Below are 25,689 nucleotides of genomic sequence, written 5' to 3'. Positions count from 1 at the left end.
ATGGCCTGTCTCCCTCCGGTTGCTGCAGGACCCCTCCTGCAGGGGACCACCAATGGCAAAACGAGCTAAGCCTTCCCCTCCCGCCCCTGTGCACCTTGCAGATCCACCCCTGCTAATACACCCTTGGCCAGATCCCATCGAACCAGCACCACAAGCCTGGCAGTGTGCAAGCAGCCAAGACAGGGGCCACACCACTCCACAGTGAGTCTTGCCCCTGGGAGAGGGGAAGATAAGGTACACACCAGTCTTACTGTGTCCCCAGCAGTGGGCCAGGGACAGACATCGCGTCTGACTACGGCCCCGCCCACCAACACAAGTGTCTTCGGACAACACAGGGGAAGTGCCCTGCAGTTTGGAGCTACCACAGGAACTACCTAAAATGACAAAATGGAAGAATTACCTTTAAAAGAAACTCCAGGAAGTAGTGACAGATAACAAATTGATCAAAACCGATTTAAGCAATATAACAGAACAAGAATGTAGAATAATGGTCATAAAATTAATCACTGACCTTGAAAAAAGCATAAAGGGCAGCAGAAAATCTATTGCTACAGAGATCAAAGGACTAAGAAATACTCATGAACTAAAAAATGCTATAAATCAGGTGCAAAATAAAATGGAGATGGCCATAGCACGGATTGAAGAGGCAGAGGAGAGAATAGGTGAATTAGAAGATAAAATTATGGAAAAAGAGGAAGCTGAGAAAAAGAGAGATAAAAAAAAAAACCTAGGAAGGAGTATGAGGGGAGAATTAGAGAACTAAGTGATGCAATCAAATGGAACAATATCTGTATGATAGGAATTCCAGAAGAGGAAGAGAGAGAGAAAGGGGCTGAAGGTGTACTTGAACAAATCATAGCTGAGAACTTCCCTGATCTGGGGAAGGAAAAAGGCATTGAAATCCAAGAGGCACAGAGAACTCCCTTCAGACAACTTGAATCCATCTTCTGGAGGACATATCATAGTGAAACTGGCAAAATACATGGAAAAAGAGAAAATTCTGAAAGCAGCTAGGGATAAACAGGCTCTAACTTACAAAGGTAGACACATAAGAGTAGTGACTGTCCTATCTACTGAAACTTGGCAGGCCAGAAAGGAATGGCAGGAAATCTTCCATGTGATGAACAGAAAAAAATATGCAGCCGAGAATCCTTTATCCAGCAAGTCTGTCATTCAGAATAGAAGGAGAGATAAAGGTTTTCCCAAACAAACAAAAACTGAAGGAATTCATCACCACTAAACCAGCCCTACAAGAGATCCTAAGGGGATTCTGTGAGTGAAATGTTGCAAGGACCACAAAGTACCAGAGACATCACTATAAGCATGAAACCTACAGACATCACACTGACTCTAAACCCATATATTTCAATAATAACACTGAATGTAACTGCACTAAATACTCCAACCAAAAGACACAGGGTATCAGAATGGACAAAAAAACAAGACCCATCTATTTGCTGTCTACAAGAGACTCATTTTAGACTTGAGGACACCTTCAGATTGAAAGTGAGGAGATGGAGTACTATCTATCATGCTACTGGAAGTCAAAAGAAAGCTGGAGTAGCCATACTTATATCAGACAGACTAGACTTTAAATTAAAGGCTGTAACAAGAGATGAAGAAGGGCATTGTATAATTACAGGATCTATCCATCAGGAAGAGCTAACAATTATAAATGTCTATGCACCAAATATGGGAGCCCCCAAATATATAAAAAAATTAATCACAAACATAAGCAACCTTATTGATAAGAATGTGGTAATTGCAGGGGAATTTAATACCCCACGTAGAGCAATGGATGGACCATCTAAACACAGGATCAATAAAGAAACAAGGGCCCTGAATGATACATTGGATCAGACTGGCTTCACAGATACATTTAGAACTCTGCATCCCAAAGCAACAGAATATACTTTCTTCTCGAGTGCACATGGAACATTCTACAAGATAGCTCACATACTGTGTCACAAAACAGCCCTTCATAAGTATACAAGAATTGAGATCATACCATGCACATTTCAGACCACAATGCTATGAAACTTGAAATCAAACACAGGAAAAAGTCTGGAAAACCTCCAAAAGCATGGAGGTTAAAGAACACCCTACTAAAGAATGAGTGGGTCAACCAGGCAATTAGATAAGAAATTTAAAAATATATGGAAACAAACAAAAATGAAAATACAACAATCCAAACGCTTTGAGATGCAGCAAACGCAGTCCTGAGAGGAAAATACATTGCAATCCAGGCCTATCTCCAGAGACAAGAAAAATCCCAAATACAAAATCTAACAGCACACCTAAAGGAAACAGAAGCAGAACAGCAGACACCCCAAAACCAGCAGAAGAAGAGAAATAATAAAGATCAGAGCAGAAATAATATAGAATGTAAAAACACTGTAGAGCAGATCAACGAAACCAAGAGTTGGTTTGTTGAAAAAATAAACAAAATTGATAAACCTCTAGCCAGGCTTCTCAAAAAGAAAAGGGAAATGACCCAAATAGATAAAATCATGAATGAAAATGGAATTATTACAACCAATCCCTCAGAGATACAAGTAATTATCAGGGAATACTATGAAAAATTATATGCCAACAAACTAGACAACCTGGAAGAAATGGACAAATTCCTAAGCACCCACCCACTACCAAAACTCAAACAGGAAGAAATAGAAAACTTGAACAGACCCATAACCAGCGAAGAAATTGAATTGGTTATCAAAAATCTCCCAACAAATAAGAGTCCAGGACAAGATGGCTTCCCTGGGGAATTCTACCAGACATTTAAAGCGGAGATAATACCTATCATTCTCAAGCTGTTCCAAAAAAATAGAAAGGGAAGGAAAACTTCCAGACTCATTTTAAAGCCAGCATTACTTTGATTCCCAAACCAGACAGAGACCCAGCAAAACAAGAGAACTACAGGCCAATACCCCTGGTGAATACAGATGCAAAAATTCTCAACAGGATACAAGCAAATCGAATTCAACAGCATATAAAAAGAATTATTCACCATGATCAAGTGGGATTCATTCCTGGGCTGCAGGGCTGGTTCAACATTCACAAATCAATCAATGTGATACATCACATTAATAAAAGAAAAGAGAAGAACCATATGATCCTGTCAATCAATACAGAAAAAGCATTTGACAAAATTCATCATCCTTTCTTAATAAAAACCCTCAAGAAAGTCAGGATAGAAGGAATATACTTAAACATCATAAAAGCCATATATGAAAAGCCCACAGCTAATCTCATCCTCAATGGGGAAAAACTGAGAGCTTTCCCCCTGAGATCAGGAACATGGCAGGGATGTCCACTCTCACTGCTATTGTTTAACATAGTGTTGGAAGTTCTAGCATCAGCAATCAGGCAACAAAAGGAAATCAAAGGCATCAAAATTGGCAAAGATGAAGTCAAGCTTTCACCTTTTGCAGATGACATGATATTATATATGGAAAACCTGATAGACTCCACCAGAAGTCTGCTACAACTGATACATGAATTCAGCAAAGTTGCAGGATACAAAATTAATGTACAGAAATCAGTTGCATTCGTATACACTAATACTGAAGCAACAGAAAGACAAATAAAGAAACTGATCCCATTCACAGTTGCACCAAGAAACATAAAATACCTAGGAATTAACCTAACCTAAGATGTAAAAGATCTGAATGCTGAAAACTATGGAAAGCTTATGAAGGAAATTGAAGAAGATACAAAGAAATGGAAAAACATTCCATGCTCATGGATTGGAAGAATAAATATTGTTAAAATATCAATACTACCCAAAGCCATCTACACATTCAATGCAATCCCAATCAAAATTGCATCGGCATTCTCTCAGAGCTAGAACAAACATTCCTAAAATTTGTATGGAACCACAAAAGACCCCAAATAGCCAAAGTAATATTGAAGAAGAAGAACAAAGTGGGAGGCATCACAATCCCAGACTTTAGCCTCTACTACAAAGCTGTAATCATCAAGACAGCATGGTATTGGCACAAAAACAGACACATAGACCAATGGAATAGAATAGAGACTCCAGAATTGGACCCTCAAAAGTATGGCCAACTCATCTTTGACAAAGCAGGAAAGAATATCCAATGGAAAAAAGACAGTCTCTTGAACAAATGGTGCTGGCAGAACTGGACAGCAACATGCCGAAGAATGAAACTAGACCACTTTCTTACACCATTCCAAAAAAAAAAAAAAAAAAAACACCTCAAAATGGATAAAGGACCTAAATGTGAGACAGGAAACCATCAAAACCCTAGAGTAGAAAGCAGGAAAAAAAACCTCTCTGACCTCAGCCGCAACAATTTCTTACTTGACACATCCCCAAAGGCAAGGGAATTCAAAGCAAAAATGAACTATTGGGACCTCATGAAAATAAATAGCTTCTGCACTGCAAAGGAAACAATCAACAAAACTAAAAGGCAACCAATGGAATGGGAAAAGGTATTTGCAAATGACATATCGGACAAAGGGCTAGTAACAAAATCTATAAAGAACTTACCAAACTCCACACCCAAAAAACAAATAATCCAGTGAAGAAATGAGCAGAAGACATGAACAGATACTTTTCCAAAGAAGACATCCAGATGGCCAACAGACACATGAAAAGATGCTCAACATCGCTCCTCATCAGCGAAATACCAATCAAAACCACATTGAGATACCATCTAACACCAGATTGGCTACAAATAACAACTCAGGAAACGATAGAAGCTGGTAAGGATGTGGAGAAAGGGGAACCCTCTTGCATTGTTGGTGGGAATGTAAACTGCTACAGCCACTCTGGAAGACAGTGTGGAGACTCCTCAAAAAATTAAAAATAGAATCACCCTACAATAATAGCACTATTAGGAATTTATCCAAAGGGTACAAGAGTGCTGATTTATAGGGCACATGTACCCCCAATGTTTATAGCAGCACTCTCAACAATAGCCAAATTATGGAAAGAGCCTAAATGCTCATCAACTGATGATAAAGCTCATCAACTGAGGATAAAGAAGTTGTGGTTTATATATATAATAGAATACTACTTGGCAATGAGAAACAATGATATCTTGCCATTTGTAATGTGGATGGAACTGGAGGGTATTATGCTAAATGAAATAAGTCAGTCAGACCGATATCTTATGTTTTCACTCATAGGTAGAATTTGATAAACTTAACAAAAGACCATTGGGGAAGGAAAGGGGAAAAAATAGATTCAAATAGAGAGGGAGGCAAACCATAAGAGACTCTTAAATACAGAGAACAAACAGGATTGATGGCGGGGGGGGGGGTTGTAAGGAGGAGAGGGAAAAATGGGTGATGGGCATTGAGGAGGGCACTTGTTGGGATAAGCATTAGATCTTGTATGTAAGCGATGAATCATGGGAATCTGTCCCGAGGCCAAGAGTCGACTGTATACAGTGTATGTTAGCTAACTTGACAATAAATTATATTTAATAAATAAATAAATAAAATAAAAGATAAAAATAAAAAATAAAAGATTACCACAGGGTACTTTTGGGATTTCCATTTGTTCTTGTGCTTGCAGGTTGGGTGTGTGTTTTCAACCAATTAATATGATTACTTTGCCTCCATAAAGCAGGGACATCAATAAGATAAACAAAAGCAAAATTCCTAAGCTCTGTAATCAGCCCTTCTGTTACAGAAATGTAAAGCAAATGCACCTGTAGTTTTCTTGGCATAAACTCTGACCAATTCATGAATCTGAAAGTTAGATGCTACAGATTTAAAAGTTAGAAGTTGTTCTTAGTAATGTAAACTGAGTGCATCTTTAACAGTGTTAGAGAAAGTTTTATAGTATTATAAATTCCAAAATATGGGCTTACAGTTGAGGGTGCCTAAAAATTTTGGTTTTAGGGCCAGTGATCTTGGGAGGTATGAACTCTTATTATCCCCACATTTATTGACATAAGATTTTAAGTGAGAAGGGTCTTGTGGAATACATATGCTTTTCATCTCACATTTGAGAGAACACTAAGTTTTAACTAGACTAGTTCTGTTAGTCTGCTCTGGGCTGGAATCTTAGAGTCTGTCGTGTGGTACTATTTAAGGTTAGATAAATCAGACTCTGAGAACTACACTGGAACATGGGGCTCAAACACATGCTGTGATAAGACCAGATATTTCCCCCCCCCAAAAAATGAATATCCTTACTATAAATTATCCTGAGAAAGAAAATGACAGGCTGGTGACTGAGTTTTGAAAATTGAAGCCTCAGAACTGAGGGTACGAAGTATATGAAGACTCTATTGGAGTGGTTTAAGCAGCCCCATTATTTATAATCATGAAAAAAAACAGGTAGGGATCATAATACGACATTTCAGAGAATGTGAGCTCTACCATCAATACTTACAACAGTGGAATACTTGGCCGTCTCTGTTCAGTATCTGGTCCTCTAACCCCTACCCAAATATTCAGGAAAAAAAACAGTTTATTCTAGCGAACCACACATTTTCAATGGTTCCTCAAAATTACATTTACTATAGAATATTACAAAACTTGGAATAAAATATTTGAACCAATGGCCCAACAGACATTAGCATAGGTAAGGGAAAGATGCATGGAGGTGAGGGGTTATTTTTAGTTTAAAGAAGGCATATTTTAGGACTCTCAGTCTTGTTGATGTGATATCCGATCTCACAAATCGTTCAAATCTTTTAACCTCCTTGACTGACCAGTGAGTACTTGCAGAGTATATTCTCTCTTTAGTTTTACATTTCTCAATCAACTGTGACTGGTCCAGAAAGCAAAAGCAACAGTTGTGAATTTTTGATAAACATTGTGAGGAGTAACACAACAAAACTGATGGAATTATGTTTCTATGTAGTGGCCACTTACCTAATACTTCATCAGTTTTAATATGCTGTATGTACCAGTTTCTATTCTCCTTTTTCCTGAGATCATTTGTAAGGTGGAAATAAGTCTCCTGGAGAAAAAGAGCAGGAAATGTACACCCTAAAGGCAAAATGCATCTATCTAGTCAACATTTCATTTAGGTTATTTGAAGCTGAAATCTTGCTTCTGTAATTCAGACATCTAATATGTAATTATGGAGAAGCAGAGACATGGCTCACTCAGTTCATAGTAGTTAATATTGCTACACGTATCTAGATAACTGATTGCTTTAAAATGCTATTAAGGGAATGAATTGAAGCTGAAAACATAGGAAAGTCAAGGTCTGACAGTTTCCAAAGATAAATTATTTATTCTTGAAAACAGTGATCTCTCATTCAGGTTAGTGCTAAGTGATGTCTACTAGGTTTCAGAAAATTCAACAGAAGACATACTTTATAAGTTTTAAATTTCTCTATTTGAAATCTTTCTGAACTTGAATTTAGTGTGTGCTTTTCCATAATGTATTAAAATTTTCTTTTCCAGTAGATTCTTGGACATATAGAAATATAATTGATTTGTAAATATTTACCTTGATCCAGCAACCCTGTAAAGCTTACTTATTAATTCTAGTACTTTATAGATGCTAAAACCTTCCTAACTTGTTTTATATATTGTTTAAATTTTATTTTCCAAGTTTTTTTTCTTGGTGTATGGAAATATTATTGATTATGTTATGCTAACTCTTTATCTAAAATATGTTTTACTTTTATTTTTTTTCAATATATGAAATTTATTGTCAAATTGGTTTCCATACAACACCCAGTGCTCATCCCAAAAGGTGCCCTCCTCAATACCCATCACCCACCCTCCCCTCCCTCCCACCCCCCATCAACCCTCAGTTTGTTCTCAGTTTTTAAGAGTCTCTTATGCTTTGGCTCTCTCCCACTCTAACCTCTTTTTTTTTTTCCTTCCCCTCCCCCATGGGTTTCTGTTAAGTTTCTCAGGATCCACATAAGAGTGAAACCATACGGTATCTGTCTTTCTCTGTATGGCTTATTTCACTATCTAAAATATGGTTTAAATATGCTTAGTAATATTAAGAATAATTCTCAAATAATGAGAATTAATTAATTATATTTCTTTCCTTTCCTTATGTTATTTATTCATTTATTTTCCTTATTGTACTGGCTAAAAACTCCATTGTATGGTCAATATAGCCAGTATCTAGAGGTGATATTAGTCATCCTTGTTTTATTTTGGCACTGAGAATGAAAGCTGTAAATATTCCATTGTTAATTATGATGTTTACTATAGGTTTTTATGTATATCTTTATCAAAGTATGGATATTTCCTTTTTTAAGTCTGATAAGAGTTTTAGTTAGGAATGGACATTGAATTTGATCTGGTATTTTTCTGTATCTATTGACAACATTATTTCCTTTTAAATCGGCGTTCACTTAAAATCATAAATGAGAATGCCCTTTAAGTACCTTCTGTGTATTTATAAAGTTTACTGTAAAGATTATCCTCCTAAGGACATATTAGGAAATAGTTTGCTTTTTGTATTTTCTAAAATAATTTATATAAGAGTAAAAATACTCTTTTTTAAATATTTGTTTTTTTATTCTTTTAAATATTTATTTAATTTTGAGAGAGAGAGAGAGAGACAGAGTGCGAGCAGGCGAGGAACAGAGAGAGAGGGAGACACAGAATCCAAAGCAGGCTCCAGGCTCCGAGCTGTCAGCACAGAGCCTGATGCGGGGCTCGAACTCACGAACTTCGAGATCATGACCTGAGCTGAAGTCAGACAATTAACCAACTGAGCCACCAGGAGCCTGTAAACATTTTTATTCTAAAATTACTTTAAGTCTTCTTTTTCTTAATTGTTCCACTAGTGAATTTGTCTGAAATGAAAAATATTAATCAAGTGAGAAATAAAATAATTTCACAGATAGAAATCATTTCAGCATTATTAAAGATAAAATCTGGATTTAGGAGACTTGGTTTTACATTTACATTGAGGGAACTTGCTAAGAGTATTTGCTGCCTTCAGATTTTGTCCAAAATTAGATATCCGTATTTACTTGGTCTTAGTGTAGCATACGTGATAATGCTGTAAAACTAACGACCCCACAGTCTTGGTGGCTGAATTAATAGGGGATTTATTTCTCCTCTTCGTAGTCTGCGGGTTAGCTGGAGTGGCTCTGCTTTGGACTGAAAGTCAGATATAGCTCTGTTCCGCTTGTCTCTCATTCTAAGAACTGCTGCTACCCAGAGCATGCATTCTCACAGTGAAAGTCAGAAGTGTAAAAGGGGCAATTAGAATCACATGATCCCTCTTAAAGCCTGTCACTTCCTTCAGTGTTCTATTGCTTAAACCAAGAGTGGAGCCAAATACAGTATCAATGTCAGGAGGATCAAACAATGGTAAAGATATAGAGGAAAAGAAAATGTGAATAAAATTTTCAAAATACTACATCTGGAAACCATAGGCCAGCATCTACAGAGCTGACTCCTGACAGACAACAGAGCAGGATGTGGGCACTAAGTAATCAGGCAGAGCTGAGCAAGAGCACACATAAGAGGCTGAGGACTGATGCCTATGTTTATTTCGCAGACTTGCCAATCAGACAGCTAAGCTTTCCTCTCCAAGCAGGAGTTAGTAAGGGAGCAAAGGGAGACATGGAGTTTTATAGGAAAGGAAAGCTCTCTACATGGCAACATAAAGAATAAGAACGATCAAGACAGCTTTTATGTTCTCTCAGCTCGTCTGAAGTTTGCTACAGATTTCTTCCTGACTATAAGCCCCTGACCTCTCTTCTATCAGAGCATTTACTTTAGAAACTTGTAATTGCAAATTATTTTTCTTACCCTTTGTAGGTATAAATCTCCTCCTAGCCTCATGCCAGTTTTACAGTCTAGGAATTCCTTTCTTTAAGGACCTAAACAATTAGCAAACCAATGACCTTATCACAATGACCAACCTCTCACTTCTCACCTACCATCCCCCACTACTTTTTCTATGTACTCACCCTAGCTCTTAAACACTCTCCCACCTTTTGTTTCTGGGGACTTGAGTTAAATCTCTATTATTTCAAGAGTCTTCAACAAAGTCTTCTTTGCTTGTTTACTCTTTCCAGTGCAATTTTTCTTTCCTCTTGACTATGACTAAGGGTTATTCGTCTAACATTAAAATAAGTACACCTTGGCCAACTCTTCAGAGCAGTGTGTGTGTGTGTGCGGGTGCGCGCGCGCGCGCGCATGCGCATGCCCATGTCCTTTTTCTCATTTTTTTTTTTTTTTAAGATTTATTATTTGGTAACAATTTAAAATATATAGAAAAGTTGCAAAGATGGTAGAGAAGGTTCCCATATGCCTCCGTCTGGTCCCACTTAGTACTATATATTATCATGGTATATTTACCAAAATTAAGAAATTAATATTTAGAACAATAATGTTAATTCAACTTTACTCTTTATTCACTTTTATTATTTAACTTTATTCTTGATTAATATTATTAATTCACTTTACTCTTTCACTTTTCCCACAAATGTCCTTTATCTTTTCCTGGATCTAATTCATAATATCATATTGCATTTAGTAAAGTTTCTTTCATCAGTTCTGGACTGTGACTGTTTCATAGACTTTCTTAATTTTTAATGAGCCTGATAGTTTTGCAAAGTATGGGTTAGGTATTTTGTAGAATGTTCCTCAATTTTGGTTTGTCTGATGTTTTTCTCATGATTATACTAGGGTTCTTTTTTTAAAAGAATATTATGCCACTGAAGTGACCTTTCCATCATAGCATTATCAAAGGATACATCAGTATGTATACTATCAGTATGACTTATTGCTATTGATATTAACCTTGATCACTCAATTAAGGTATTGTCCGTTAAGCATCTCGACTATAAAGTTTTGTTTTGTTTTGTTTTTTACTTTTCATATTCTTCTTGGGAAGTGACTGAAACCAAATCATACTTGGGAGGAGGTAGTATCGACATATATAATTTGATTTTCTGTAAGAAAGAATTGTCTCTTTCATTTCATTTAGTTATTCAACAATTTCTTTATATCAGTATGGACTCATGAATATTTCTTTCTGATTACTTATGTCAGAGAACAGAGTTTAAAAACCAATATTGGGGTGCTCAGAAAAGTATACCTTTTAATTGAAAATTCTGTGATTGTTTCTGTGATGGTAATAAATTAATTTTTCAATTATAGATTAAAGATCCCTGTGTTTGGCTCTTCTACTTTAGTAGATTAGGAGTCAGTTCTCAATATTTTCATTTAAAGTCTTATTTTTCTGTTTAAGGACCTCAGGAATTAAAAAAAAAAACCCTCTTAGGTATTCATCTTTCTCTGATCATGGCTTACTATCATGATTGGCCCAAACAAAGCCCCCTCTTAAGTTACACTTCCCCCTTCCCTCCCATTCCATTTTCAATTTTCATTGCTCTTAATCTCCCATAATCCTACTTTAGGATGTTCAATATACTTTTTTACATGTGTGTATCTTTAGTTTCTGGTGAATCCTAAAAAAGGATATGTTTAGGTAGTATTTTTTTTTAATTTTTTTAACATTTATGTATTTTTGAGAGAACGAGACAGAGCTTGAGGGGGAGAGGGACAGCGAGGGAGGGCGACACAGAATCTGAAGCAGTCTCTAGGCTCTGAGCTGTCAGCACAGAGCCCGGTGGGGCTTAAACTCACACACCATGAGATCATGACCTGAGCTGAAGTTGGATGCTCAACTGACTGAGCCACCCAGGTGCCCCTAGGTAGTATTTTGATTTAAACTTATAGTGTTCTATACATATCATTATTTTATTATACTAATTTGGATTTTTTATAGATGAGGCATGTTTGTCTATATTAGTAAGTATTGCTTTCTCTTCTTTCAATTGCGTGTTTCTAATATTCATCTTTTTCCCCCTGTGTTTTCTTTCTTGCTTTTTCATCTTCATTCCTTGTGCACTTTCAATGGTGAGAGCTCCACACTATTTCAGAAATTAATACCTTGTTTATTTTATACTTAGCAAATATTTTTCTATTTAGACATTAGAAATTTGGCCTAGTATCCTTTCATGAATTAAATCTTTAGTATGAATGTATTCATCTATCAATTTTTACATTATAAATATTATCTTTTTTCTCCTTTATAATGTTATTATCCAAAAAGATAGTTTACAACTTCATATATTCAAATTGCGCAGTGTTTAAACAACTGTTCAATTGTTTTAATTTTTTCTTGCACAAATTTAATTTTATGATAATCTACAAGTTTTTGTTGTTGCTACTTATAATTTGTATATTTCTACTTAAATTTTCTAATTGGTTATTGCTGACAAATATGAAATCTATGAATTTTTGTACATTCACCTTGATAAAATCTCCTCTATTATTTCAAACATTTTTGTTCATTGATTTACCATTTTTTAGTATAACTATATTATTTATAAATGATGACAGTGTTCTCTATTCCATTTCATTCTTTACACATCCTATTCTATTTCTCATCTTAATATATTGGTCAGGATATCTGTAACTGTTGTTAACAATAGCAGTCAAAAAGGGCTTTTTGTCTTGTGCTTGTCTTTAGAAGGATTGCTTAAAGTTTCTGCATTAAATATGTTTCTTACTGGATACTTTTTAGATATAACTTTTATCTTAAGGATTTTTCATGTATGTCTTGCCTTTGAAATAGATTTTTCCCCTTAAATAAGTATTTTATCTTATCTAATATTTTCCAACATCTATCAAAATAATCTGATAATTTTTTCTTTAGGTCATCAAGTTGAAAAAACATATACATACATGGTAGGATTAAATTTGTTAAAGTTTATCAATTGTGTGGGGCGCCTGGGTGGCTCAGTCGGTTAAGCGTCCGACTTCAGCTCAGGTCATGATCTTGTGGTCCATGAGTTCGAGCTCCACATCGGGCTCTGGGCTGATGGCTCAGAGCCTGGAGCCTCCTTCCGATTCTGTGTCTCCCTCTCTCTCTGCCCCTCCCCCGTTCATGCTCTGTCTCTTTCTCTCTCTCAAAATTAAATAAACATTAAAAAAAAAGTTTAAAAAAAAGTTTATCAATTGTGTGATTTATAAAGTCTACATATTTGAGTGGCACCTCAATGGCTCAGTCAGTTAAGTGTAAGACTCTTGATTTCAGCTCAGATCATGATCCCAGGGTCATGGAAGTGAGCTCCACATCAGGATCTGTACTGAGCATGGAGCCTGCTTAAGATTCTCTCTCTCCCTCTCTCTCTGTCCCTTCCTGACTTGTGCTCCCATTCTCTCTCTCTCTCTCTCTCTCTCTCTCTCTCTCTCTCTCTCTCTCAAGAATTAACTACAGTTCCTGTTCTAAATGTTAGAAATAATTTGATATTTATATGAAAATTGTTAATTTGATTTGTATTCTGATCTTATAGAAAGTACTCCACTTCTAAATGAATGGGGTTTGACAGACAAAACTTTTAAAACAGCAGCATAAGATCTATCAAAACATGTATGAAGGAATTGATTGATATGCTGTATGCCTACAGCACAATATTTTAAAGTAAAAAATATTTTTACCATTTACACTTTATAAATCATAATCTTATAATAATTGGAATGTAGATGAAAGCAAAAACCAAAAATATGTAAGTTGGAAATACAAATTTAGTGATATATGTAGATGTAGGTCTAATATATTTCAGTTTATTTATCTTCTCAGATCACAGAAATATTACCAATGTTAATATGTGTTTGTTTTAGAGCTGTGAAAGCTGTTACTCATATTATTTGCCAAATAAAATGCCCATAAATTTGCTTCAGGCAAATCTGCATTCATTATGGTTGTGTATTTTTAAGTTCTCCCATCTAAGTGGTATAAACTTTACTAGCAATTTCTAGGGGAAAGAAAAACCCAAGAGTTTTCCATGTCCACACGTGTAAAATGTGGATGGTGATGTTGCTACTTGACCTCATAAGGTCATTCTGAGAATCAAATTAGTTACCAGATGTAAATATCTGAGGATATTTGTCTTGAGATGCAGAAACTGGGCATGGCTGGTAATACCTTGCTGCATCTCTATAGTCTATTTTGTGATCCTTTGTTTCTTTGTTCTAGTCGATACTGCGCTTGCCTACATTCAAACTACAAATTCTTCCTTCCCTGTATTATGTAGCTTATCATATCTTTGCTTTGTTCTTAGGAATTCTTGTGCTTTTTAGGTGAACGTTCTCTTTTGTGCCTGCATAATTTGGGGGTCAGCCAAGGACTTGAACACATATGTAGTCAAATTTGGGGGCTTTTCCCCTTTGTGACTCTTTCTTTCTAAGGCTTCCAAGTTTCCAGCTGTTCTGCTAACTTATTGTTATCTTCTAAGGCATCAAGTCTGCGAGATGTCACCATTTTGTTCTTCAAATCGTGTAAGCTTGGGAAATGCACTCTGTTAGAAAAACAAAAGCAGGAAACAGGTTTTAGCATAGCTGTCGTTCTAATCTATAAAGATTAAGAGGCGGTACCTCTGTTTATCCCTGGCCCCCTTGGACTCTCCCTTGTGTCTGCATAATGTAGCTGCATTCCTGGATTTAGGCAGATTTTATGTGCAGGTACTTGGTCTCATTCCCATATTTCTCTGACAACATCAGTAAACCTGTAGCTTTTGCCACCATCCTAATCAGAAAGCCACAGACTCACAAATCTTACCCTTCTAGTTGAAATTTTTCAAAAGTAAACTCTCCTTGGGTTCCAGGCTGTGTTTGGATGTTTTCTAGAGCCTTTAAATGATGAGTTTTTGAAAATAATTTATTTAGTTTTTTTCGTTGTAATCTGTGGGAAGGTTCATGTAGCCACTTCACTCCAAATCCATTTTTGCCCACAGTTGATATGTTCATTTTCTGAACATTTAATGGTTTTATGCTCAGCATATTCACCAATTTAACTTTAATAGACTTTTTTTATTTCATTTACATCAGTTTTGTCATATAGCGGGTTGCCCAGAATCACAGCTTATGCATGTCTCTTTAAATTTGTAGCACTAAGGAAGGTGTTTGGCTTAAAATAGGTTTAAAAAAAAAATACATGTGTACTAAATGATTACCTGAAGAGAGATATTTCTATTGTATTTACTTTGGGTTTTTCATTTTATGACATCGGCCAATATTTTATATTTAGTTCTGCTTTTGTGTTTTATTATTTTATGTTACACTATGGGATGTCAGATTCTGTAGAAAAGACCATAATGTGATTCTCACTGTTTTGAATCACTTTTCATCCTAAGAAACCTCCATTATTCCATGAAATGCTCACTTTCAGTTGTAGCAACTCACAGAGTTAGAAAGCAATTAATGTCAAATTTAATTAGACTCTAGAACATTCCCCAAACAATTATTCACAGATTACAATGAAAAACTACATTGAGTGAGACTCCTGACTAGGGCAAGAAGACAAAAGTAAGATAGCAAATAACAGAACTATTACACAAATGAAGTAAGAGTTGGAGGTAGTAAGGACATCAAAAAAATCCAAAATCAGGAAAGCAACTAAAAATGTAGAGAATGAAAAAAGATAGAAAAAAAGTCTTTAAAATTGCCAAATTTGGGGAATGATGCTTTACAAAATACCTACAAAGTGTTTGGCATTGATTTATCACAAAAGTATGTTTATGTTCTCTCGTGTTAATTATAATGATGGTGTTAGTAGGAGTTTAAGAAACACAAGATGAAAAGCCAAAGCAAACTGTACTACAAAGAGTAGAGTTAGAGAATTTGAAGAAATAGAGGAAAATATAGAAAAAAGAGTGGATATATGATAGGCACAGTAAGAAGAGTATCAGGCTAATAAGCTACATTGGTATTCAAAGTTGCAGATAGTCTTACCCTGGTGAGAATCCATCTTCAACAAAGGTAAGACTGGGCTGGCAGTCCAGGAGTAACAAACACAGATTGAAAATTGAATATTATTTCCTAGATAATGAGTTTTCCCATGATTTCCTAAGTTCACTGGCCTGTGTCCTGCCATCTGCATCTACTAATGGTATTCTTCTATAGGTTTAGGTTAGAACATATTCTGTGTTAGTCATGGTGGAATTAAGAAGTAAAAAGTAATCCGGGGTACCTGGGTGGCTCAGTCGGTTGAGCGTCCGACTTCGGCTCAGGTCATGATCTCACAGTTTGTGAGTTCAAGCCCCGCGTCGGGCTCTGTGCTGACAGCTCAGAGCCTGGAGCCTGCTGCAGATTCTGTATCTCCCTCTCTCTCTCTGCCCCATCCCCACTCATGCTCTGTCTCTCTCTGTCTTAAAAATAAATAAAACATTAAAAAAAAAGTAATCCAAAAATTAGCCAGCCGTAGGGTTGAGAATTACACTGTGTTCTTAGCTATTTTTGGTAATCAAAGTGACAGGGATGATTTAGGAAAATTATTTTCTAGCCTCTCATTTTGTGTTAACACAATTTGTATGACTGTGTTCTAGCACTGAATCTCATTCTATAGTCTGTCTCTTTATCCAAATACCTTCTACATGACTTCCTCCTATATATAGGGTCATACAATGAAATTTCAGTTTTCACTAAGTCTGACTCCAATAGTTTATTTAGACAGTTTGACTGAACCATACCTGTGTCATACATAGCCTTTAAAAATTGTATCTTCTTTGACCTCTGTTAGTTCTTGAATGCTTCCATTCTGATCAGCCATATTTAAGGTACTTCAGCATTGTCCTGACAATGATTTGTCAGTAACTGAAATGTCTAGTCCATGCCTAGAGTTTTCTTGCAAGTCTTGTATTTGGGCTTATGTTTATGTTTTAGAGTTAGAAGAACCAGGCATTTTCTCCAGCCATAAGACATGGCCTGGCTCTTACATTATTGGGTTGGCTCTGGGAAGTCAACAACACTTTATTCCTGTTGCACAAGAACATGTGGGGGAAATATTTAAGGGGAAAAGAGAGAGATGAAAAAAGTCTAGGTTTAACAGTCTTTATAATAAACATAATTTTATTTTGTTGAACTTATTATATTATTTTCCTGCTATAACAAAGTACCATAAACTGGGTAGCTTAAAAAAAAACAAAGAAAGAAATATTCTTTTGGGGGGAAATCGATTTGACCTATAATGTTTACGTATTGACAAACAAGTAGAATCATACAGAATATTTTTCCCCTCAAAATATTAAAAAAAGGAGTATGAGAGTTTAAATTATGGGCAGGTAGATGAAAAATAAAATTGCTTATGTATCTAATATCCTAAAGAAGAAAAATCTGTAATCTATACGAGACATAGCTAGTTGTTGGGGCATTATGTGAGTGGCCCTAAAAATAAGTAGGGGGTAATGCTAATGTTGATAAGGATTAGCTTAATACAGGGCTTCTTGGGCAGTTTTCATTCACTAAATATTCTATACAAATTAATCATTCTTTTTGGCTGCATATTTTAAGAGATTTGACCATCCCTCAATAAGAAATCAAACCAGGGACTTAAAGCCCTGATTATAAATGGCAGTGTAGGCCCAAACTTCAGCGTTGGCTCAATTCAAGGTTTCATCTACGTTCCCTCAGGAATTAGAATTTAAATGAGTCTGTCACCCAGGTAAGTGATATGTTTAAAATAACTTTCATAAACAAATCAATTGCTTTTCTTAGACGTGAAATTTTTGGTTTGCCTTTATATCTCTGAGTGGTTTTCTTAATATGTTTCTGTGATAATGGACCATATAATAGAAGATCTTGTTTTCTGTTCTTTAGATCTTGTGATTCTCCTGGTTTTGTCCAACCACCTATTTCCTGGAGGGACACTTAGGGTTAACTTCCACTCTCCAGTTTCCTTTAAAATGTCTGATAACAGAAGTTTGTATTTATTTATTTATTTATTTATTCATTCATTCATTCATTCATTCATTTATTTATTTATTATTTTTTATTATTTTTTTAATCGCTGCAGCAGATATATCTGGGGAGGAGGGTGTTTGGTCAACTGTTGTGCCCGTTTGCTTCAATTTATTCCACCTAATGAGACGTCTTAGGGCAGCAGTCATGTTGACAGTAAAAGTAATAGCTTTACAAAAGCAGTAACCTGTAGCCACATATTGCTCTTCTGAAAAATGGAAGCATTCGTTCAGGGCACATCTTTTTATTGAGCGACCACCATCTATGATAGAAGATATAGGTGAGAAAAGAACATTTCTAATCGAAGAACACTCCGATAAGGAGGGTCAATTAATCTTTGTCTTTTGAAACTGAGGGTAGGAGTTAACTTCTGTAAACTAGGGTGATGGCAAAGTTCAAATAAAACTTACATTATTAAAGTTCTCTGTGACTCTCCTTTTTCAGCCTGTGCAAATTACTTTGCCCTTGTGTCAGCTCATGACTTAATACAGTTGCTAGGGCCTGGTTGGTTACCAATGTTAACAAATGCTGAAAACCATAAATTATCTTGGCAGTGGCTATTATCTAAACCTGAAGAACTGGGTTGCATTTAGATGAGCTCATCTTAGCTTGTTGTTATCTTTTGGGAGTTTCACCTTAATGCTACTGAGTGGGAAAGCCAAGTGCAAAGTGAAACTCAAGTAAATCCTGCCCTGACTTCTCCCAGGCCTTGAATGTGTAAAGGATTAAAGAACAACAGGGTACATTACCAGCTCCGTAGCTTGACCTAAATATTTCTTATGTTTATGTCAGAACTGACCTATGGAAACTGTTGGTTTTTCAAAGACTCAAGAATTCTTAAAACCCACACATTCCAGAATTATCTAATGGATTCTATTTCACATTTCACTGTTTCCATGCTAATACAACCTAATAGATACCTAGTGTGTTTCTTATTTGGATACTAACTATAATTTTAAGGATCATGACATGACATGATAACATGCTTACAGTTTAAGCACCATCTATATTTAGCTCATATAAATAGCTATCAGAGTTAGGAATATGGTGGGGTAGGGGGGAGGCACAACATATTCTGAACATACATATGCCCTGGATCCTGAATAATGGAACTATTTCCCAGCCTATGGACACTATATTTAACAACAAAACCCATGAGGAATATTTTGTGTGATCAAAGAAAGGCAGACTGATTGTATCAAGTAGGAAGTTTCACAATAGAAATAATTCAGCAGAGATTTTCAATGCTTTTAAACAAAAATGCAACCTCAAATGTTTGTGTAACACACTGTGTAAGTACAGGGTTCTGTATGTTACAATTGTTACAAATAGCATCTACTTCAGTGGGATTACCCTTATAATTACATAGTATTTTTCTGATGTATAATGTTGGAATGTTTAAATTCATGTCTAGTAAATAAAGTTATTAGGAAATCAATAGTATTACCTCATTTACCTTTCAGTTTTTGATCGATCCTATATTTCTACAAAATTACGACTTCAGCAAAAAGATACTTCACATTAATATTTTCTTTCATGTTCTGCATAATTCTGTTTTACTTGTAAATTTAAATAATGTTTAGGAAAACAGAGGAAACAGTTCCAAATACATGATAAACCCTAGTCAAAAGGGTGCTATTCACTAGTGGATTTCAATTTAGGTGTTTGTTGTTTGTTTGTTTGTTTGTTTTGGTTTTTTTGTTTTGTTTTGGTTTGGTTAACAATTGTCCATTTCTAGAAACACATTCTGAATAGCTCATCCAATTATTGATTTTATCTGGGTTTTTTGAAAAACATGTTTTGAGCAGTTAGCTTACTTTCATTCAATCATCTTTCAGACATACTTGCTGAACGCTTAATGAGAAGTAACACATAAAGATGAAATCATGTTTCTTAGCTGACTAAAATTTTTAAGAGGGTTTACCACTTGGTTTTCTCTATTAGAAATAACATAAACTCTTCCATGAGTAACTGTCTCACATAATAAAGCTGCAGTCCACATGTTTTCTGTTTTGTTTTGTTTTGTTTTTTTCCTCTTCGCATCCTTAGCAGACACCTGTGTGAGAAGAACTCTGACAACACACTTGGCGTGAATCTTTCTTGGAAACATTGGTCACAAGCTGATTAAAGATATTTTTCAAAACAAAATCTTGCAATGCATATATTCTCTATTTGGCAGGAAACCATTTCTAGTATATTTTCTCCTAAGTGTCAAAGGGGTAATAGAATTCTGTGAAATTATATGTTGCTCTGTTTGTGCCTAACTCTAGCCTTGATTCGCAGAAAGGCTTTTCTCTAGAAAGAAAACAACGATATTTTCTAGCGCAACCCTGAAAATTTCTTATTGTTCATAGTCAAAGAACAAAATTAAAGTGCTTTTGCTGAGATCAACAAGCTGCTGGAAATCTTGACATAATTTGTTCATTGTTTTCCATTTTGAAAAATAATTGATAGGTGGTGCTACTTTTCATGCTATTGAAAATATTAATGATTGACATGTGTTATATTTTAATTGACTTGGATTAGGACTTCCAGCTCCCCTTCCAGCAAGTGTGGTGGCTTTCCAATATTTGGTGTCTCCTTCACTGAGAATGTGGAAACTTAACAGTGGTAAAATAAGCCAAAATGTGTAGGGCAACTATAGCTATTAAAAAGGTAACTCCAAAAAGGACAACTTGGCTGAGATTTTCAATCAAATATATTTAAATAAGTACTTTCGTTTGTAATTTTTTTCTTATCATTCAGAAAAGTAATGACAATTTAATTTTATGGATAACATTATGTATAAACAGAGTCATAAATTTACTCTCCATTCTTAATTTGAAACTATCTCATGTTACTTGCCAGTGCATCTTATTCCCAGAAGGATCCTGTCTAGTGGCTTATCCTTTACCCAGTTAAACTACAGAGTTTGTAAATGATAGCTTCCATTTCTTCCCTGGAGAGAGAGTTACACACTCATCACCATTAAGAAGTCATCATCATTAAGAAGTTTTTTGCTGACATTGGCCTAAATACTTGTTTCCATTCTGCTACTCAGAGTTCTAATAATACCTTAAATAATGTCATTTTATACTTGATGTTTATACCTTTCAACACCAGTCTTCCATTCACTTAATTCTGGCTATAACTTGCTTTCTAGCATCTATACAGATTTTGTCTCTCCCGTGCTAGAAATAAATACTAATGAAGACGCACTTGCTATTAAAGAACATAGAGAATCCCTTGAGCAGTTGAATAAAGGTCTAAGCTTTATTCCATCTACTAATTGACTGAGTGAGAGCTACTAGGCTAAAATGAAAGTCAGACCAGATAAGTAAATTAAGAATGAAATGAAACCCAAGATTTAAACAACTGATACAAAGGACTGGGGAAGAAAGGGACTTTGAGAGAAGAAATCAACTAAGTTGTTTCCATCACTGTTTTCTGTCAACCTCTCTGATTTTCCTTTAGCATAAATAAAGACATATGTCTTTGTTATAGTTAGGATTGCTCAAAATAAGTATTTTAAATACATCAAATATTATTGCACCCCTGATATGTGATATTTTTAGCATCCAGTTGGTCTTCCAAAAGACCAATTTGGAATTGATGAATTCCCATTCATCAATCGAGAATGTTCTGACATTTCCAGAAAGATATAATTTAAGTAGCAGATGGAGTGAACTGAAAAGCTCACGTTGCTAACTCTAAGGTAACTGTGGATTCTGGTTTGCCTACGATGGTTCTGATTTATACTTTGCAAAAAAGAAAACAGAATGTCAGAGACATACAGGCATACCTCAAAGATATTGCTGGTCCTGTTCCAGACCACTGCAATTAAGTGAATATCACAAGAGAGTCGAATGAGGGGCACTTGGGTGACTCAGTCAGTTAAGCATCTGACTTCAGGTCAGGTCATGATCTCGTGATCTGTGAGTTGGAGCCCCGTTTTGGGCTCTGTGCTGACAGCTCAGAGCCTGGAGCCTGCTTCAGATTCTGTGTGTGTGTCTCTCTCTCTGTCTGCCCCTCCCCCACTCATGCTCGCTCTCACTCTCTCAAAAATAAATAAACATTAAAAATTAAAAAAAAAGAGTCAAATGAATTTTTTGTTTCCCAATGCATATAAAAGTTATGTTTATATTCTACTATAGTCTGTTAACTGTGCAGTAGCATTATGTCTAAAAAATGTTCATACTTTATTTAAAAAAAATGTTCATACTTTAAAAAAATACACTTTTGCTAAAAAATGCTAATCATTGGGGCACTTGTGTGGCTCAGTCGGTTAAGCATCCGACTTTGGCTCAGGTCATGATCTCACGGCTCGTGGGTTTGAGCCCCGCATTGGGCTCTGTGCTGACAGCTCAGAGCCTGGAGTCTGTTTCAGATTCTGTCTCCCTCTCTCTCTGACCACCTTCCCCCACTCACACTTTGTCTCTCTCTCTCTCCCTCAAGTATAAATAAACATTAAAAATTTTTAAAAATGCTAATCATTATCTGAGCTTTCAGTAAGGGATAACTTTTTGCTGGTGCATGATCTTGCCTTGATGTTGATGGCTGCTGACTGAATGGAGTGGTAACTGCAGAAGGTTGGGGTGGCTGTGACAATTTCTTAAAATTAGACAGCAGTGAACTTTGTTGCATTGGTTGACTCTTCCCTTCATGAATGATTTCTCTGAAGCACACAATGTCGTTTGATAGCATTTTACCCACAGTAGAACTTCTTTCAAAATTGGACTCAACCCTCTAAACCTGCAGGTTAGACCAGGTGCATTGTCAATGAGTAATAATATTTTGAAAGGAATCATTTTTTTCTGAGCAGTAGTTCTCAACTGTAGGCTAAGAATACTCAGTAAACCATGTACCATACTTTGTTATTCCATTTATAGGGCACAGGCAGAGTATATTAAGAATAATTCTTACAGGCCATAGGATTTTTGGAAAACAATGAATACTATTCCCTTCAGCTTAACATCACCAGCTGCATTAGCCCCTATCAAGACAGTCAGCCTGTCCTTTGAAGCTGTGAAGCCAGGCTTTGATTTCTCTCTAGCTATGAAAGCCCTAGATGACATCTTCTTCCAGTAGAAGGCTGTTTTGTCTACATTGAAAATCTGTTGTTGAAGTGTAGCCCCCTTCATGAATTATCTTCCCTAGACCTTCTGGAGAACTTGCTGCAGCTTCTACATCAGCACTTGCCGCTTTCCCTTGTACTACATGTTATGAAAATGGCTTCTTTACTTAAACCTTAGGAACCAACCTCTCCTAAGTTCAGATTTTTCTTCTGCAAGAAAGTCTTCTCTCAGCCTTCACAGAACTGAGGGTTTAGGGACTTGCACGGGATTAGGCTTTGGCTTAAAGGGATGTTGTGGCTGGTTTGATCTAACCAGACCACTCAAACTTTCTCCACATCAATACTAAGGTTGTTTTGCTCTCTTACCATGTGTGTCTTCACTGGAGTAGGTTTCTTCATTTCTTTCAAGATTTTTCCTTTGTATTCTCTACTTGTCTTACTGTTTGGTGCAAGAGGCCTGGCTTACAGTCTAACTCAGCTTTTGACATGCCTTCCTCACTACGCTTAATTATTTCTAGCTGCTGATTGTAGGTAAGAGACATGCAAATTTTCTTTCACTTAAACATTTAGAGGAAATTTTAGGATTATTAATTGGATTAATTTCAACATTGTTGTGTCTCAGGGAATAAGGAGGCCCAGGAGAGGGAAGAGAGATGGGGAATGGCCAGTCAGTGGAGCACACATCAAACACACCCGCTTGTTAAGTTCACTGCCTTATATAGGCATGGTTCATAGCACCCCAAAACAATTACAATAGTAACATCAAAGATCACTGATAATAAGTAAACATAACAGATGTAATAATAGTGAAAAGTTTGAAATATTGCAATAACTACCAAAATATGACACAAAGACATTACTGTTGGAAAACCATGCCAGTAGACTTTCTCAAGGCAGGGATTGCCACAAACCTTCAATTTGTAAAAAGCACAGTATCTCTGAAGCACAAAAAAGTGATTCACAATAAAATGAGATATGTTTGTAGTGAGAATTAATCGAAGTTTATTACCAAACAAGTCAGGAAACTTGATCCAATGATGCCTACAGATTATCTGTCAAAGAGTAACTCAGAGAAAATTTGTTTAAAGCATAGGATGGATAGATGGAGAGATTAGATAGATGATAGATAGAGAGAGAGATAGATAGATAGATAGATAGATAGATAGATAGATAGATAGATGACAGATAATAAATAGATGAGACTGACAGAAAGAGAGCGGGAGCAGGCTTTGGATCACAGTCTTGGTGAGAAAAGCAAGGGTGAGACTTCTAAAGGCAGTAGCCTGTAAGTTGCACAAGGGAAAGGAAGGGAAGGACTTGTCAGTTCAGAATTTTTTGGGTGTAGTGGAGCTCAGGGCAGGCCAATTTGTTGAGTATAGAACCGTAGAAAAAAAATTCGCCATCACACTTTTTTTTCCCCTCTGGATATTGATCAGTTCTCTGAAAAATAGTTGTTTTTGTTTTTTTTGTTTTTTCTTTTTCTTTTTTTTTTTTTTCTTTCTGAGTATCCTGACTTCTTGCCGTATTATACTCTCCAGGTGCAGGATCACACTGAGAGAATATCTTTATAAGTTTGTTCAAGGATCCCAAACTTATGTTTTGTGTTTTTTTCTTAATGAGAAAAATTGACCAGGGCGCCTGGGTGGCTCAGTCGGTTGGGCATTTGACTTCGGTTCAGGTCATGATCTCACAGTCCGTGAGTTCGAGCCCCGTGTAGGGCTCTGTGCTGACAGCTCAGAGCCTGGAGCCTGCTTCAGATTCTGTGTCTCCCTCTCTCTCTGACTGTCCCCCACTTGTGCTCTGTCTCTATCAAAAATAAAATGTAAAAAAATTGTTTTTTAATTGAAAACAGAAAAAAAAAGAAAAATTGACCTTGTGGCCCCAAGATCATGTATTATTTATCATTTTCACATATTTTCCATTTGCTTAAATATTTTTTTAATAGTTGCATTAAAAGCCTGGGGGTGTCACCTATGTCCACTTTGTGCTTCCAATCTCTGCCATGTCTCTGTTTAGAAACTTTGAGATGTATGAGTAATGAACAGAGTTTTCACTTGGTTAAATCTAAAAGACTGCCAGACCAGCAAAAAGTCAACTCTCTTTACTCAACCTTTTTTCCAAATACACTCTAAAAAACACCTTTGTCCTAAATACTGCATGCAGAATTTTTCAAGATCAGCAGCCAAGGAAAGCTGCCCTTTCTATGTGAGAAGTCTTCAACACTTCTGCCTTTTGCTGGCCACTAGTTATAACATCGACCTGTGCTGCGGCCAGTATGCTGACCTGTAAGACACAGCAAGCCATCATAGAATGGTACTGAGATGATGGGGGATCAGACTATCTTCATGCAGGCAATAAGGGTGCATTGCACATAGAGATTTTAAAATAATAAACCTGGCTAAAAATTGGTCTGTTGTCTGCTTCTTGCTGCCTTTATGCTCTGGTAATTCTAAACAACAGCAGTGATAAAATACTCCTCCCTGCCAGGGCTGCACATTTCCACTGCCAAGCCCCACCCAACGTTGGTGCACCAGTGGACATGTCATTAGGCAATGGAAAAGAACTTGGGAATGACAATTTTGCGTACAAGAAATTGATGCAGGAAATTGAGATTGGGAACCACTGCCAGGGACCAAATAGTAGTCTGAATATTTACATTCTGATGCTTTAGGCACACATTGTGCTATAAGTCTAAAAATATTTTTTGTTGTTTTTTTTATATAACTGTTTTCTGCATCAGTGAACTAAAAACAAAAGTGCATGTTTAATTAAAAAATACATACTAGATGTCCATTTTCCAAGAAAATTGATTTCATCAATGATAGGAAACTTGAGGATATCACTGACTACATAAAGTCAGAAGAAACAAATCTGGTAAAGAAGCATCAGCATTTGCTTCAAAAGTTAGT

The 25,689-nt window shown here is 36.1% G+C and overlaps 1 long non-coding RNA gene across 1 annotated transcript; it reads right to left on the bottom strand.

The window, feature by feature from the left end:
• Nucleotides 1–17,743: 17,743 nt before the first annotated feature.
• Nucleotides 17,744–18,556, bottom strand: LOC123386837. The gene is made up of 2 exons (XR_006601280.1): nucleotides 18,477–18,556; nucleotides 17,744–17,989 (listed from the first exon to the last, which is right to left on the bottom strand). It is a non-coding gene; the product is annotated as an uncharacterized LOC123386837 (long non-coding RNA).
• Between the last annotated feature and the right edge of the window lie 7,133 nt (nucleotides 18,557–25,689).

The sequence above is a fragment of the Felis catus genome, chromosome B4, assembly GCF_018350175.1.
Source record: "Felis catus isolate Fca126 chromosome B4, F.catus_Fca126_mat1.0, whole genome shotgun sequence".
Lineage (NCBI taxonomy): Eukaryota > Metazoa > Chordata > Mammalia > Carnivora > Felidae > Felis > Felis catus.
The sequence above is the reverse complement of the archived record's forward strand: the minus strand, read 5'-3'. Positions and strand labels throughout refer to the sequence as shown.